Consider the following 17,035-nt stretch of genomic DNA (forward strand, 5'->3'; position numbering starts at 1 on the left):
TCCTCCAATCTGTACCCCGGGGGCAGAAAGACTGTGGCAATTTTTGGGAGGGGTGGGGACATTATAGTGTCCATTTAGGACAGTCAACACCCGTAAGTACTAAAACAATAAACCCTGATGTCTAGTGGGCTTTTTACCCCACCCATGGGGGCAGATCGGGGTAATTACCCTGTCCTTTTTTGCTGGGGGATAGGGGCATTGGCATATCCATTATGGCAGGTTCCACCCCTCTTTTTGCCTAGTGGGCTTTCTAGGGTGGGGGCATTATAGTGCCCTTTTAGGCCAGCCACCATCCCTAAGTACTAAGAAAAAAATAATCCCTGGTGTCCAGTGTGTTTTTGCCCTCCGGGGGGGGGGGGGGGGGGGAGGGCAGAAAGATGGAGCAGGTCCATAATATGGAGGAACAAAGGCCCTTGCCCAAGGGGCCGTTCCCCCCTTCGTGGTGTCTAGTGCTGAATGCCTGCTTGGAGAATATCCTACTGCGGCGATAAAGCGGAGATTCTCCCTTTGTTAATGATATTTCTCCCATGTGATTTGGTGCTCGGGGGCTGTTATAGCCCCACGAGCACTGAAGGAGTAATGCCTTCAACACACCATGCGCACCATCGTCATTGAAAAAAGAAACAACTCAGGAGGGTGGGGAAGCTCTTCACCATCTCCAGAGGCTAAAAAAAAAGCGAATTCTCTGCGTAATGGTAAGTAATATTTTATTTGCAGATTAATTAAAATCATTGCAATTTACATAAAATGTCTGGGTAAGAAAAATTTACAAGTTAAAATAAATAATTCATTATTAAGATTTAATTACTTTACAAAAATACGGTAGTATGAAAAAAAAAACGATAGTCCAAGAAGTGCTCAGAGAATTTTGACAATGAGGGTTTTTTATTTAGCAATAAAAGGCAATTGACGCTCGGTTCAACTGTCAGCTTTCAAGATCCTCCTTTGAAGTTTTCCTACCCTGGGAATGCTATTGTCTTTCTGGGTGGCCCATTTGGTAGAAATAAAGTATTCACTTGTTGAAGGAACCTGGTGGCCCTGCAGGAAAGCTGAATTGATTTGCTGTTTAGTAAATTCAGCACTGCATAATGGCATGATCGTATAATGAGTGCCCGGAAGGTAGGGCAGAGTAGTTTGGGCATTAACTGCCGGACAGATGCACAGAAAATTGAACTGTTACGTCCTTCGCACAGCAGCACCACAGCAGAGGACGTAACTGTTACGTCGTCGGCACTGAAGGGGACCAAAAACCCTACCTAATATCACATATACCCAGTCAAGTGTGAGATCAGTTGAGGTGAAAATAAAGCACAATAAATGTCACAACTGGCGGAAGATGTAATAGAATAAATCAATTTGTTGGATAGGGAGAATTATGGAAAAAGTTAGAGAGAGAAAGACATAATTCAGCCACTCCCAAGGCATAGCTGGCAATATTTGAAAAAAATGTCCCAGGATATTTTGCAGCACAGGGCTGCTGCGGATAGAAAGTTCTTGTTTGCGTACCTGTGTTTAATGAAGAGGAACAGTTTTTGGGACACTATTATTCGGGGCAGTCTCCAACTTGACGGGACTGTCCATGCAAAAATGGGGCAGTTGGCAACTATGCCATGGTCACAGCACATTTGCTGTGGAAGGAAGATGAATGTTATGTTTAACAATTGAAACAGTCTTAACAGCCTTGTCTCTTAAATCTATATACATATTTAACAGTAGATGTTATATTTTAGCCGCAGATGTATGGTTCAGCATTATTTCATATTCAGGAACTTACTATAGATAATAGCATATCAGACTGCATTATCTGAGAACTTTCCCTCATCCACTGGTGCATCTTCTGGAGCCTGATGAAATGTCGCTTAAGTTTGATCATCAAGAGTCTCTCCACATTTTGAGAAACCAAACTGGTGATAATTGCTCTAGCTGTACAGATACCCTCTCAAGGAGGCCAGTCTACTGAGTTCTGACCTCTGTTTGCTTTTGCTATATCAATAGATCAGTGGGTTTTGTTATAATTTAAATCTTGTTTGATCACTCAACTACTCCTGTGCCATAGCCCTTCCTTCTACACACCTTTTTTCACACAGACCAATCAAATCTGTTCCGGGAAGGAGAGAGAGATATCTTTTATGGATACCAGAATATTGTCTTCCTACTTTTCACTTCCGCAATGGTATTCTATATCAGTCTGCCACTGTGGTTTCTAATTCTGAAGCGAGGTGGAATGAACCAAAGAAGAACTAATATGCTTTGGTTTAAAGACTCTCAATAACCCTATTAGTGGCATGTTTCATCACAGGCAGGGTATGCCCAGACTTGGGTCCCTTGCTCACTCTGCCACTGGATTCAAGATAGCCTGGCTGATGAGGGTTATGAACCCGAAACCAGTCCCAGAATTCTTGTTTTTCGAGTCAGGGAAGACATGGCTTGTCAGTTCGGGCTGGACTGTTCCCATGAAACACAGGGTCAGACAGATTTGCATATGGCCATGTCTGAATTGGGGTGGTGGAGTGAGCTAAAGAATGATGATGGATTAAGCCCAGATCAGTTGACTGGGGGTAAGTGTTTGATTTGCTCAAGCGCTCCGTCTATCATCCCCTTTGGTAACGTTTTGTTCGCTCTGAGTTGGCAGGGTATGCCCAGACATGGGTCCCTTGCTCACTCTGCCACTGTATTCAAGATAGCCTGGCTGATGAGGGTTATGAACCCGAAACCAGTCCCAGAATGCTTGTTACTGGGTCAGGGAAGACATGGCTCGGCAGTTCGGGCTGGACTGTTCCCATGAGGCACAGGGTCAGACGGATTTGCATATGGCCATGTCTGAATTGGGGTGGTGGAGTGAGCTAAAGAATGATGATGGATTAAACCCAGATCAGTTGACTTGGGGTAAGTGTTTGATTTGCTCAAGCGCTCCGTCCATCATCCCCTTTGGTAACGCTTTGTTCGCCCTGAGTTGGCAGGGTATGCCCAGATGTGGGTTCCTTGCTCACTCTGCCACTGGATTCAAGATAGCCTGACTGATGAGGGTTATGAACCCGAAACCCATCCCAGGATGCTTGTTTCCGGTCCAGGGAAGACATGGCTTGTCAGTTCGGGCTGGACTGTTCCCATGAGGCACATGGTCAGACTGATTTGCATATGGCCATGTCTGAATTGGGGTGGTGGAGGGAGCTAAAGAATGATGATGGATTAAACCCAGATCAGTTTACTGGGGGTGAGTGTTTGATTTGCTCAAGCGCTCCGTCCCTCACCCCCTTTGGTATCGCTTTGGTCTCCTTTAAACCGGCATGGGCTCTACCATATTCCGGGGAGCACTATCAATATTCTTGGATGGGTGTTCATAGTTTAAGATACCTCAGAGATACCCTATTTTCCCTTAAATATTGGACATCTTAAGTATTTTATGGAGTTATTGGGAATTATTACACCCTTTTCAGTGTCTTCTTTCTTGTCACAGTTGACACTGTTTGCTACTGAGTATCCTGCGTCCGTGCACTTGATGTAATTCCAGCAGCTCCAAAAATCTAACTGAGCACAAAGGATGTCCTTTGTGAAGCTGCAATTTTTGGTTTTGTAGCATAATGTAAGACTTGGAATGGTGGTTTTTTTAACCAGTGGAAGGCTCTACTATGGTGATATGCTGCTGCAGCCACAACTGTGCACTCTAGAAATAGAAGAAGACATCGCTTCAGTTCTTCTCCCCCCTTCTAGACACAATCTCCCATCTTCTTCTTCAGAACCTTTTAAGATCCATCTTTTGTAAATTAAGACCTCCAGCTCTGAAATGGAATAGAAGTCAATCCATGTTTTTACTATGGAACCAGTATAATGAGACATACGTACTCATCAGGGGACACAATCGCTCTATGAAACCTGGTATTTGAATCCAGACACACTGTTGACCAAACTAGCTGCCTCTTCACTAACACAGGTAAATATTCCTCCCATCTTACCCATAATGTCCTGAATGTCCTGTTCCCTATTAATTGAGATAGCATTGAAAGTATTGTATGCCGACCAAGGACTTGAAAAGAACCGGTACTGGTTTCACTGAGTAGTAGCTTACCAATAACCCCTTTGAATGAGATCCAGTGTGCGATGATGCACATGTAGTCTGTAGCTTAACAACTGGTCAGTATCTGCAATAAAGATGGATGGACTTCACAATGGTATTCCTTCATTGGAAGCCAATCCCAGCCCTTGACGGTGCAGCTGTAGTATGGTGATAGTTGGGGAAAAGTCTAATTTGGAACTATCTATTTTGGACTTAGGGCTGTTGCGAAGTACCAACATTTATCTCCTTTCACCAAAGAAAAGGGGAAGAGTCAATAGCTAAATTTTGGTCACTTTCCCATTTTATGGACAAGGCTGTGTGTTCGTGGTATGATGCAACCATGCTGAACATAGCTGAGTCAGTACTTGGGTGTTTATGATGATGTTGACAATTCCACTTCAAGTTACTCCCTTGTAAGTAGCCTACTTAGACACTTCAGGAATACTGTAATATCCCATTATTCCTTGTGGCAAGCAAAGTTAGCAGGTACTTGTTCTGAATGCACACTAAGAGCTGCAGGAGTGCTTGTGCTGACGACATCGTCTTCATCATCATAACCTCTCTCTATTAGTTTGGGTTCTTCTGTCTCAGCAACACTCTTATTTTTCATGTAGATAAATTGGTCTCCCTGGTACTATGATGTCTTCCTTGCCTCCCATATAACACTCCTTTGCAGCAAACTGTGCAATTAGCTATGTGTTCCTCATCTGAGCTAACTGTGAAGAAGTCCCGACCAGGGAGGAGGTTTACCTTATATAGCCAAAGCTAGAAGAAAGTGTTGTGGAGTGAGGCTGGATGTCAAGATGCATTGTATTCCAGATCCCATTTGAGTGATGCGTACTTCCACACTTCACCTAACCTACTGACAACCATCCACAAGCAGTATGTGGTCGTATAACATTACCATGCATGCCTTTACAATGCACAAATTTGCCAAGACAGTATTTAGCATACATATCTTTAATCTTGGAAGGCTTCACTACCAACATCTGTGAATGGGTTGAACCCAACTGTCAAGATTCAATTATGACAGTTGGGTTCAACCCTTTCATAGATGTTGGTAGTGAAGCCTTCCAAGATACATACATTTACCAGGCAAATCATTACCATGAATGCCTTTACCACACAATTTTGAAAGAAGTATGGACATATTTACAACACAAAAATAAACCAATATTAAATCCACTCTCTTACAGTATTGCTATATTTTACAGCATATTTTAAAGTTAAATGGACATATGCTTATTTTCCTAAAATTGCCTCCACCAAGATTGCATGCACAGAAGGTCTTATTAATTTACAATGACAAATAAAGTAATGATACAGCCATGTTCAAATCAACTAAAAAAAGAGACTTCAGAGAAATATTTAAAGTTGTAGTTATACCTCACCAGTACCATAAAATTGGGCGTTCACCATTTTGTGAGCATTGCTGCTCTCTGAGATGTTCAGATGTACTTCCAAGTGCAGCAGTTTCTGTCAGAGAGATCAAGTAACATACACTGGCACTTTGCTTTACAAATAAGTACTGCTACCAATAGAAAAGAAAATTAGCGGTAAACAATAATAATATTCCCTTGAAAAAGTTTCCATAAAAAATAATCCATATGTAATTCACAGTTTGACTTCAAATTAAAAGGAAAATTATAGAAAATGAAAGAAGCACTAAAAAATAATATTGAAACATTCAAACAATACCAATTGCAGTACGTATATTTTTTTAAACAATGTTAATGCAAATCACGTTCCATCACTAATATTATTTTAAGTCAATCCTTGTATATCTGTAGTTATTAATACTAATGTAGAATATATTATAAATATTATATTTAAAGTAGGCAAAGTAAATGATAACTCGGGGCTGACCCCAGAAAATGATGCAGGACAGTGGACACAGGGAAGACTGGCTATTATCACTTCAGACAGTACTGACCTCGGTAAAGGTACTAGACAGTGGTCAGGGGGCAGATTTACTATTTTAACTCCAGTCGGGACTGACCCCAGGGAAGATACGAGACAATGGGCATGGGGCTGATTTACAATTCTAACACCAGTCAGGGCAGTTCCCAGGGAAGGTGTTGGAAAGTGGCTGTGGAATAAAACTTACTATTCTACCTTCAATCAGGCTGACCCCCAGAGAAGGTGCTGAACAGTGAGCAAGGGGCCGACTGACTATTCTAACTCTAGTCAGAAAAGACCATAGGAAAGGTGTGGGAAATGAGCAGGGGGCAGGCTGATTATTATAACTCTAGTCAGTGGTGAACAAACAACAGCAACTTGGCATTGACAATGCTTTTAAATACAGAACGCATATAAAGAATTATCATTGATATGAATTCATTGTGACCTGAAATTGTGCTCACGAGCATTAAACAGTAAAAACATTTGTCAAATTCTTTGCAGTAAATTCCTTCTGCACTTTGCTACGAAAGACAAAGAAACCATCAAGTGGCACAAGAAACAAAATCAAAACATTAAGCCAGCCAAGAAACCAAAAACAAGTTAATCTCCAACCAAAACAAAAGCATTTTAAGCAAACAATCTTTTCCCCTCAATAAAATAGGATAGCAACATTCAAATGACAATCGGAGACTCCTGTAATTAGATAGACTTTTAATTCTTCAATGCTAATCAGAGGTGATCCCAGGGAAGGTGCTCTACAAAGGTCGGTGGATCGACTATTATAACTCCAGTCAGGGCTAAATTTAGAGTTGCTGGAATATTAGCTATGTAAAGTAGAACTAGGAACTGGGGATTAAAATATGTTCTTATGAAGAAAGGGGAGTTGGAAGTGGAAACTGTACATACAAAAATGGAGGCGACTTAATGTAGAATAGACCTTTGGAATTGATAACTAAATATTTTAAAACAGATAACATGACCCATTCACCGATATTAGACACAGAAACGCGAATGCGCACATTTCATATTTTAAATGAAGTGACACAGCCGTTGAGACAAGTAAAGTAACAGCACCGTACAAGCGTCAGTGTTAGAAAAGGAGAAAGTCATTGCTAGCTGATTACAATGCTTATTAATAGGTTTCCATTACAAGATTACATATATAAAATGATGTGTTATTATTCATTTACCAAGGAATCTAAATAGTCTAATGATGTGGCTTAGCATTTCTATTGCATTACATTGAAATGCATCATGCATAGAGTGTGGTGCAATTATGTGATAAAATTACTTATGAAGCTGAAATATACAAATGTCATAGTACAGACCATGATGATCATAGAAAACAAGAAACGATTTTAGTAAGATGATTTACATGCATGGTTGTTGAAAATTGTGGCAGTAGGCAGTAATCCATAGTTAACGTTAATCAATTTTGTGTAATTATACATTGGTGAAGCATTCCTATTTTTCTCTCATTATAAAATGAGGACTTAATGCATTGTATTTTATTCTAATGGAGTTTAATTAGTTCAAAACTGATATGCACTTTACGGCCTTTTAAAAGCTGCATTGTTCCCTTAGTCAAGTACAATGGTCCCTTGACATTTCTGCAAACGTTGCCTTATTTGTTCTGTACATGTATCATCTTACATATAAAGGGCATTCTTTTAGAGTTCACAGGGAAATAGTCCAATTGGGTAAGTGAACCATAAATCGATGTCCTGGATTGATACAATGTAAAATTCTAGTCATTGATAAACCTGTCAGGCCCGAATGACAGTTCTTTCTCATGGTCAGCATGGGAAAGCATGCAGGAATAACTCAATTGTATTTTGTGATTTTATATGTAAGCTAATCATGCGATGGACTGACTAGTAAAGTGATACTACATCACAAAGCCATCACAAAGAGTATAAAAGAAGAAACCCCAAAGGAGGGCAACGCCATTACTATATATATTTTTTTCCCATTGGAAGAAATACTCTACGCCATGCTTTTTCTTTTCTTTGTAAGAGCTACAGATGATATATTTTTCCTATGCGAGAGGACTGAACGCTTTCCTGTAATTTTATAAACCATCCAAGATCTCTTATTTTGGACTGCCTTTTGCTGACACTTCTGCTTTAAGCAGGTTAGCTGGAATCCGTCTTTATCGAACTACTTGATTTTGCCTTATTTCCCCTTTTTGTCCATGCTTATGGACTTGCCCTTAGGGGACTTTAATCTGATTCCCTTCACCCCTTTTTGAGAACCTTTGGATGCTGTTAGTGAAATGAACCATCCTTCTGCCTAGGAATCTGAAACCTTGTATCTGATGGCTCTTTTAAACCATCTTCTTTGGGTTTGCAATTCTGACTAAATGTGTAGTCTTGTACTACATGCTGTAATATTCCTGACTGAATTGATTAAGAGGCTGCTTATCTCTATTGATTTTGGATCATTAATACAATACCCAGACTTTCTAAATTGTAAGAGACTATTATGTGTCCTGATTTTCTTTCATTGAGCTGTGCTATGCTATTTTCCATTTAGTTTAAAATGCATTGTAGGGAGAATCAGCAAATCTTTTCAGAGTATCAAGTATCGAGTTCTGCTTCTTTCATTCTGTTTTGTTGTAGCAGAGTTCCTAGTGTGCATAATTTTACTTAGAGCTAACTTCCTTAGGAGGTTGGTTTTTCCCTTTGCAGTTCTTTTTGTCTATAGCATAGTCCTGAGAGTGGTGTATTTGAACCTGATCTTGAACCTGTGAGTTAGTCATAAATTAATGGTCATCATTGGGTGGCTAACGTGTTCTGGACACACTAATTCCCCTCCCCCTCCTATCTGTGGAGAAAGATCATTCAAAGGACCACTTGCCTCTGCAGTAAAGGTAATGCTGTGATCCATCTAACTGTAGAGGGCCCAGTACGGTAAGAGTGATAAATGAATATGTAGCAGAAGTAAGAGATAAGATTAAAAATATTAAAACGCTTCCGTTGGATCAGAATTTACCTGGATATTGCGTTGTGGATCTTTACATAACTGGCGACGAGTTGAACTCTGTGCAAGGGACATACATTGAAGTACCTCCTCCCCTGGATAAAAGATAGTAAGCAACTATCAACTGAACTATCCTGCATCACTTAAGTAATCGAGGATGTGTCGATGTGGACATTGAAGAAAAATCCTAGTTTATAAGCCTTTTGAAAGGGAGAAGGCAGCAATTGTCATTTTATATCAGCACTGTGAGTACGCAGTCTGTGTGGACAGCTATTAACGAAACATAAGCAGTGAAGTCTAATGCATGATTGGAATTCTACTGCAGCAACTGCTGTAATAACGTATTACTGGCAAATCGTTCTGCATTACAGGCATAATTAGCTTCTATTTAAGGCTTTGTGCCCTCTGTGCTGGTTGGAATTACGTGTGAACGTGTGGCTTACACGTGACTAGTCCTGCATGTGTGGCGTAAATACAGAATACAAAAAGAAGGATTTGATAGAGTTGACTGGAGAAAACTAACTGGAGATTTTGGCATTTAGAGGCTCAATCCTGCTGCACTTTTTAAGTTACCACAAGCCTTGCTGTGTCCCTTACAGACAAGAATTGGTAGTAAAGGGCTGCAGTTATTAAAATGATCTCCTCGAGCACTAGCCACACGTGACATATGAAACTGCCAGTCTAAGTTAAATCATAATATGGCCCTCTGCCACATGTTACTACAGCCCAGAGCGTGCATTTTGGAACGTGCCTGGTGAATACGAGCCTCATATGTGTCCACATAATAATTGCAGTTCTGGAGTTTTACAAGTGATCTTTGTCACAGGGCACCATTGTGTAGATCTTAACTAATCATATACTCACTACCATTATTAGAAGTTTCCAACATATTGGATTCCACGAGTCTGACAATGATGTTGTTTCTTTGATCATTGCCATGATGAATGTACCTCAACACTACTAAGCGCTCTATGGTACAGCACAGGAAGAGTGTACCTGTAATGTAATCAGCAACTTGAGCAACTGCACCACAGCCTGGGAAGACAAGCATCCAAAATGACAATCTATCAGGCGTTATGCCATTTTTTGTTATTGTAGTTTGTTGTAAATAAATTGTCCATCAAAATCTTCAAACAAGCGTGGTGCCTGCCAAGATCCTCATCGCCAGCCCAAGTTAGACTTGAACGTGACTTACTAGACAATCGCGGTGTCGAGGCAGGCGCGTTTATTAAGCTTTGAAACAGATTGTGCAACTCAAGGGAAAACCTGGTGGCTAGACTTTGGAATGAAATATCGACCAGCCAACCCAGCCAAGATCATCAGTGCCATCTGGACCATTCCCTGCAGTTACTCTGTGTCAAGGTATACTAGGTAACAAATCCATCTCAGTCTGTCATCAAGAGAAGTGTCCAGCTGTGGTCTTTTCATTCGGACAGGACAAAATTGTCTAGAAGGAAAAACGCCTGGGCGGTTATTTCTGACTTCAAACCAGAGGTCGCATCATCTTACTTATCAAGCATGTTTGCACTTTTTTGGAAGCTAAAGTTTTTGGCCCTGAGGATGGGAGAATGGACTTTTTTAAAGCACTTACCTGAATGGCAGTGCCCTAGTGTTAGTACAGAATGTAGGGAGTGCGGATACCACTCTGAAGCAATGGAGCCTATAGCCTGCACATGTCCCGCATTGCTCATTGACCGAAGGACCTTACTGCGGGACGAATGGAATAAACTCGGAGCTCGCACATGCCGACAGGCTATAATAGCTGCCATGAACTCAGAAAACACGAAGCTGAACATTCAGTTCACCAAATTTGTTACCAGAGCGGCCAAAACACTTGGGAAAAACAGGACCGCAAATCTCTCTGCCTCTGGTTGCACAGCTAAGTCGCCTTTTGATCAACTTACAAACTCTTGATCATCCAGTGCTGTTTATACACACATTATGATCATCCAGTGCTGTTTATACGAACATACGTCTCACTCAATATTAAATGCTCATAGTTCCTTTAATGTCTTCTTGAAGATATATGTCTAGCTGTCTCTTTCTAGATTTTAAAAACAACACCATGACTCTTCTGACATCTATGGCCTTGAACATCACCAGCAATTAATCAATTTTTGGACATTTTAATCATAACCGATTTTTTATTAAGATCATTGCACTCTTTCTGTAACAATTTATGTATTTTTAAATATTTATTTTCTGTATACATGAATTACACATTTTAAATTATTGTTATTGTTTGAAGTAATCAAACAATAAAGATACATTTGAATTAATTTTGTTATGATAGTATGCTATGGTACTTAGTTATTTTGGTTAGTTCTATTAGTTTTTTGATGTTGTTAAACCTTTACATTATCCTGACAGGTTGGAACAACACCAATGTTTTGCATATTTGTGTGATTACATATTGATATGGATGATCAGGGCTTGGCTCCACTTCCCATGTTCCTTGCTACTCTGGGCGAGCCTTCGATACAATGGAAATATTGGAAAAAACTGTTTGTCACTTACATGTTGGTGCTTGGTGCCGAAAAATGTGGTCCAGTAAGAAGATAAGCAATTTTAATTCACCACCATGGTATTGATGGTTTGGGATAAGAAAGAAAAACAATTTCCACATTTCTAAACTACACAACTTTCACGAAGAAATAAAAGAGCTTTTTCGTGTTATACTTTAATATTCCTGCATAAGAACATTCATATTAGACATGCAAATTAATAACTCATAACCGTTATAAAGGAATCTTCCATTCTACATGTGTTATTCTAACTCTTAAAAATACGGGCAGCTTTGCACATTTTCGATCATCCCTTCCAAATCTTCATGGTTTAGTAATTTAGTTTTTCTCACACACATGGGTAGATTTTCTGTAGCAGATTTTATCAACGGAAATCTTGCTCCATCAGTGTTGGGGGGTAAAGATTGTATGAGACCCTGCTGAAGGATTCTTTGGGCATGGGAGATGGACAACCTAGCAATTTCTTTTTTTTTTGCAAAACAATTTTTATTGGGTTGATAACTCAGAAAGACATCATATCAGAAAATGAATAGCAGACATAATCATCGGCCCATTACAAGGCAGGCACTTGGTGAAGTACATTATTCAGCAGGATAATATTTTCACATGTTTATTTAGCTCTTTGCAGTAGTGTCAGTGCAACCAAGTGTGGCTGTTGGAACAAAACCCCCTAATCGAACTCCCCCCAACCATCTACAAACTACTCAAACTATACCCCCCTCCTCCCACATTCAATACATCTCCCCCCCAGGCATGCCGCTGGATTGGAAATGGGATTACAACTCTGGTCGTACCTAGCAATTAGACCAATGGATACTATGTGGTATGAATCGTCTCTCTTCACAGGAAGGGGTAGCAGTTTGTCAACCGGACAAGGCGAAGAGTATTGCGACCATCTTGATACACTATATTGGGTGTGTCCCAGGGCTATTCTCTGGGGCCTCCTCATCCTCATCTGCGGGGAGTGTGAGTTCCATGACTAGTCTTTCCCAGTCTCTCGCCCTCTCTAATGCCTGTTCACTACTCGTTCTAAGTGCAATTTGTAATCAGACCTCCCCCTCACAGTGTGCCCACTTACTAAATTCAGTTTTCCATTTATCTAAACTGGGTCCTATGTTCACTTTCCACTGAGAGGTTATGGTTCTTTTAGCTAAGAGGAACCCCAGGGTCAATACATTTACTAGTGATTTTGTTCTTTGAAGTGTGGGGAAACCAATGAAGGATACAATGTGCCATGGAGGGCTGTAGGTCCTTTTCAGTGACATCTCTCAACAGTGCCGTCACCCCCTTGCCAAAAGGATTTGACTGACGGGCAAGCCCACAACATATGTTTGAAATTGGCGTCATCCATTTCACATCTAGGACAGGTCGCTTACTGGGTTGGGAACGGACTGGTGTTAGGAATGCCCTATGTAGGATGTGAAAATGCACCAATTGGAACCGCGCATTTCGCGTACTCTTCCAGGCCCTCTCCACTATCCCACTCCATGCCGTGTCTGGTATATCCGTCCCTATATCAGCTTCCCACTTTGTCTTCAAAGCTATCAATGGGGTTAGGGCTTCTTGGGTTATGCACTTGTATAAGCATGTGACTGCCTTGGTTGTGCCCGCAGCAACCACAACATATTGGCAACCCATAGATGTAGGTGGCTCTGTCATGCCAGTTTTCCAGTGTTTACGAACCGCTGACGTGAGCGCAGCATGTAATAAAATGTCACTCCATGGTAGTTCAAAAATGGTCCCTGAGAACATCAAATGGTATTAGGATACCGTCCTCATATAGGTCACCTATTGTCACTAAACCCTGCCGTTCCCAGGCCTCCAACCTCTGCCAGGTTCCTCCGTGCGGCAGTGCCTTGCACATCTTCAGTGGGATAGCGGGGGCGTAAGGGATCGCTATACCCCCTCTTCGCAGGTACCTATTCCAACATTTTCAGGCTATGGCAAACTCCTGAGTAAGATGCATGTCTCCAATCGGGAGGCGCAGAGCTATGCAAGACAACACCAGCAAGGGACCCGTCGGCTCACCTGACTCTCCTTCCTCCCTAGTGGCCCTCGCTACCCATTGCGTGAGCCATTGAAGTTGGGCTGCTATGTAGTACGTCTCATAGTCTGGGATCGCTAGTCCCCACTCTGCTCGGGGCCTCATGAGCGTTCCGAGCCCCACCCTGCACCTGCCCATTCCCCACAGAAAGGAACTGATCAGCGTCTTAAGCCTCCGAAAATAGCCCACCGGGATCCAGAACGGGAGGGTCTAAAGAAGTAGACTAACCGCGGAAGGGTTACCATTTTGAGTAGCGACCCCCGTCCCGCTACTGATAAAGGAACAGTGCTCCAGAACTCAAAATTAGCCTTGGCTCCCCTGATCGCCTTCCCCACGTTCCCTTCAAGTATATCTCCGCGTTCGTGGTAAATCATCGTGCCCAGTAGGGTAGACATCTCTCCTCCCAGGCCACCCCTCAGTGTTCTGCGGGCAAGCTCGACCTCCCCGAGTCGGGAATAGGCACGACTTCGTCCAGTTGACTTTTAACCCCGCCACCACACTTAGGTCTTGCAGCAGAGACTTTGCTCCCCGCAGGGACTTGTCCGTATCTGCCAAAAACATTTATAGGTCATCCGCATAAGGTACGATATGAAGGACCTGTCCATACATGTCTAAACCCTGATATGCCACCATAATCGAGCGTGCGCCGCGAGGGGCTCCACTGCCATAGCGAACAACAAAGGCGAGAGGGGACAACCCTGGCGCGTGCCCCTTCTGACCTTAATGCCTCAGAAATCACACCCTTGTTCGAACTATGGCCGTGGAATCTGCGTATAGCAAAGCCGTCCAGCTCACAAAATCCCGTCCGAACCCCATTCGAAGCATAACATGAAAGAGGTATTCCCACTCTAAACTGTCGAATGCTTTTTCAATGTCAATAGCAAACACTGCTGCAGTGTCCACCTCATAAGAATCAGCCTCCAAAATGTGTAGGAGGCTATGTATATTAAGCGCTGTGTTGCAAGCGGGGATGAACCCAGATGATCGGCATGGATCAGTGTGGTCATGTGGGGAAGTAGCCGAGTCGCCAGAATTTTGCTCAGGATTTTGTAATCCAAGTTGAGCATAGATAAACTGCGATATGCCGTTCTATCCCAGGGTTGTTTGCCAGGTTTCAATAAAATGGTTAATGGTCGCCTCCCTGGTGGAGTCCGGCAACCAACCTAACTTCTTGGCTTCAATATATAGCCGCGCAAGAGGGCAGATGTAAGTGAGATAGAATTCTACTGGAAGGCCATCTGAACGCGGCGTTTTATTCCGTGCCATACTTTTGATGGTGACCCGGACTTCTCTCACCTCGCTGTTCCTACCCAACAGTTTCGCATCCTCGTCCCCCAATTCCGGCAAGTTCAGACCCCCGTAAAATTCTGCAAATCTTCCTCAGATGGAAGCACTCTACTACGATAAAGCTCCGTATAGTAGTAAAAAAACAGCTCATTTATCCCTTTTTGATCAAAGCGGGCGACTCCCATTTGGTCTCTTATCTCCAGTATGACTGAGCCGCGACAAGCGGGATTAGCTAGCCAGGCCAAAAGGGCTCCCGATTTATCTCACTGTGAGTGCGCCCGTGTGATATATGCTTTATAATCAAAACACCGTAGGCGTTACACATTCGCTGCAACAGATTCCTTTGCCTCCAATAAGTTATCCTCGTTATCCGGCTGTTCAGAGCGCTCCTTCTCTAAGGCACGCATTCGATCATCATCCCTTTGGATGTTTTGCAGTAGGGCCTTCTGGGTCCCAGACACCGCCGAAATACATCTCTAGCGCATGACCGTTTTATAGGCGCCCCATTCAACAGTCACCGACCCCACAGTCCCCTCATTAAACTGAAAATAGTCTTCAATGGCCGTTGCTATAGTAGCTCGGAAGACCTGATCCTCAAGCACTTCCGGACGCAATCTCCAGGTAGGGATACTGGGGCGCGACCACTGCAACTGGGCCATCAGTGGATTATGGTCAGAAATAGTGCGAGTGAGATATTCACTATTGCAAATCTCTCCCTGCACATCAGGGGAGCATAGAAATGCATCAAGGCAGACATGTAATTTGTGGAGGGTGGAGAAAAAGGAGTAATCCTCAACCAATGGGTGCTGAACCCTCCAAGTGTCTATTAACCCCCAAGTCTGCTACCAGGTAGATCGGGCCACTGTCAGTTTACCCGCTGGTGCATTCAGCAGGGGGGGTGAGAACGATCCAGGTCAATATCTGTAACACAATTAAAGTCGCCCCCAAGTAATAGTGACCCTACCAGGACTGTCGCCAGTTTGTGGGATAGCAAAGAGAAGAAGGCGGGTTGGTCCACATTAGGTGCATATAGACATCCCAGTGTTAAATCTCTTCTGTCTAGTTTCCCCTGGATCACCACATACCTGCCCTCTGGGTCAATAAATTGCGATGTGCACTGAAATGGAACCCCAGCCCTTACCCAAATTAAGACCCCCCTCGCCTACGCCGAGAATGTAGTGTAATAGACTTGACCCCTCAAGTGGCGTTGGAGAGCTTTCCCTTCTTTCGCAATGAGGTGGGTCTCTTGAAGGAAGGTGATGTGTATACCTCTACGTGTCAAGAAAGAGTGTATCTTGTGGCGCCTGTTCATAGTATGCATACCACTTACATTCCATGTGAGACATGTGTATCCTAATGCGGGTCCCATTGCTGACACTGATAGAGACAATGTTCCACCCTGTCTATCTCCCCGACACGCCCAGGTCCCCTGAACCAAACCCCACAATTAAAACATCCCCAACTCCCCCTCCCCAGGACAGGCATCCAACGCGGCATCCCCATCCAAACAAGAAATGAATTTACAAAAAGTCTAGTCAGTTCAGACTGCTTGGAACGTCGATTCAATAAGTCCAGACATCCCCCCGACCCCCTCCCCTCTCCCATAGGTTAATATCTCTATCCAGGCCCCCCTCAAAGTTCCCACAGTGTGCCCAGACAGCTCACCTCCCCAATAGGCACAAGATCCCAAGGCCCAGTTGGCAACACAGATACCTCGTTTAGTCAGTCACATCATTCATACTATTCTCTCAGCGAAATACCCTATCCGCTGTTTGTGGAGAGACCTCTGCTAGATCAGTCTCCGAGAGACCGTGGACGCTGCTGGAACTGGGGCTCTCCTCTCCACTCTTCGTGCGCTCTGAATTGTTGCTGGTTGGACTGAGATCTCCGTGGTTGATCGCCGCTATCGCCAAAGCCGCCCTGTCTCGTTCTTGGTGCCAATCCGCGGGAGAGACTGGACGTTGCATCGGTAGTGTGGTAGGGGAGTGCTTTGGAGGCGAGGCCGCAGGTGATGAAGGCTCGCCAGACTCCCTTCGGGTTTCCAGCCAGTCCCAGGTGGCCGGTGGCGTGAGGAAAAAGTGCATACCCCCGTCAGCAGTTACTCGTAACCGGGCCGGGAGCAGCATGGCATAAGGAAGGTGCAGTTGCTCAATTTCCGCTTCACTGCTAAGAAAAAAGCTCTTTGGCGCTGCACGTCCCTGGTGTAATCCGGGAAGATCAGTACTCCACTGTTGCCAATTC

Source organism: Lissotriton vulgaris, chromosome 2_1, assembly GCF_964263255.1.
Source record: "Lissotriton vulgaris chromosome 2_1, aLisVul1.2, whole genome shotgun sequence".
In the NCBI taxonomy this organism is placed as follows: domain Eukaryota; kingdom Metazoa; phylum Chordata; class Amphibia; order Caudata; family Salamandridae; genus Lissotriton; species Lissotriton vulgaris.